Raw genomic sequence first — 1,719 nt, forward strand, 5'->3', positions numbered from 1 at the left:
GTCGTCAGCGGGGGAGGGTGGCCGATGGCGGGAAAATCGATGGTGGGAGGGTGAAGGGGGAGGGGGGCGTGTAGCCTACTCGGGTCGCCTACTCAGGGCCCCTACGCCTAGGGCCTAGGCCTAACCAACCAGTAGCCCCTAACAGCCAGACCGGGCCACGGGCGACTGACCACACCGCCCCTTTCGGTCACTCTAAAAAGGTGAGGTACATTTTTTGCATTAATAACGCACCTCACATTTTGCAAAACCGGACCATTTTTCGTCGAGAGAAAAACACGGGTCTCTCTCTCTGTGCGTGACGCAGCTGGTGACTCGCGGGGTACGACGCCGGGGCAGTACAGGCAGGTCGGCGCCGTGCTGTGGGGGCGCGGGCTGGGGGCGCCACTGGGACGGGGGTGAGGGACTGAGTGGCAGCAGCCAGGGCGCCCAGGGACCCTAGCGGCGAGCCTAAGGGGCGCCTCCGCACGGATCACCTGTGGAGGCGCGGCGCTGGCACCTTCCGCCGAAGAGGAGGCGATTGGACGCCCGCGAGTGTCACTCTGTTCGCGCCGTTTGTCTCGGATTCGTGAGTAACGAAGGCGAAGGGTGAGAGCCGTGCGCCACATCAGGAGGGAAAGCATGTTCCGTGAGGATAGCGGGAGTATATCGAGAGTAAATACACTGTATTATGTGGACTGTGTTCAACGAGTGACACTAATCAGACAATCGTCATCAAAAGTGGGGCACAGTTCGAGCGTTAGACCCGCACCTCTCGCACCAGGTGTCGCCCGGGGGAAGGGAGAAGGGGGGGGGGGGCGCCTGCACAATGCAGTGCTGCAGGCGGACTGCAGCGGGCGGCGGCGAGGGGGTGGCCACCTACCCCTGGCCGCCCCTGGCGTGCCGTGCCCCTGGCCTCGTCCACCCACCCCCACCCCCATCCCCTCAAAGGGACAATACAACCCTTCACCCCCATCCCATACGCCAACCTCCAGCCCCCCCTCCCCCCTTTTCCAAGTTGGTCCCTGCTGCTCTCGCCAACTCCACTCACCTCAGCACCCCCGCTCTCCCTCTCCTCACACCCTCACAGCTCGGACAGCAGCAGCGGGAGCACACCAGCACAGCACACTGCGCCCTAAATGCGAGACTCCGCGTTCTTCGGAGCCGAGTCGATCAGATCACACCTGCACCGTTATCCGCGGTACAATGGGGTTCACCGAGTGCCCCGAGCGTGTAGGCAACCCACCAACAGGCGTGCATGAGTACAGTCTACCTGCCGCTTGTCAGGGGTTACAGTGGGGCGTCCCGGAATTCGTAGTTAACCAAGATTGCCTGCCTTTCAGGTGGCTTATTAAGACTGACCAGCGCACCCCCACCCCACCCCCCTTCCGCATCCCCCAACCACATACCCACAAAGGGGAACGGCGGCCGGCAACCGAAAGGCAGTGTCGCCGCTAAATAAGGTATGTACAGAAATAAGATTTGTATCAGATTTGTATCCCGGTTTTTTCGATTTCCCGGTGGCGGGTTGGGCTGCGAAGGGCCGTTGGGGCAACTTGCCCCTGAGCTTGGGGCGAACCATGCGCCCCTCGAGGTGCCCCTCGAGGCGCCCTACGGGGGCCTTGAGCGAGGCTAGGCTGGGGCTTGTTTTCGTACGGGGGAGGGGAGCCGGCCGAAATGGACCAAAAGGAGAATGAGAAAGAGAGGGAGGGAGGGAGGGAGGAGAGAGAGAGAGAGCGGGGG

At 62.4% G+C, this 1,719-nt stretch overlaps 1 protein-coding gene across 1 annotated transcript in view; it reads right to left on the reverse strand.

The window, feature by feature from the left end:
- Positions 1 to 1,719, reverse strand: part of LOC113209883 (MOG interacting and ectopic P-granules protein 1) — a 17,663-nt gene that overhangs the window by 14,773 nt on the left and 1,171 nt on the right. The window lies entirely within an intron of this gene.

Source organism: Frankliniella occidentalis, unplaced genomic scaffold, assembly GCF_000697945.3.
Source record: "Frankliniella occidentalis isolate FOCC.00 unplaced genomic scaffold, Focc_3.1 Scaffold117, whole genome shotgun sequence".
NCBI classification, from domain to species: domain Eukaryota; kingdom Metazoa; phylum Arthropoda; class Insecta; order Thysanoptera; family Thripidae; genus Frankliniella; species Frankliniella occidentalis.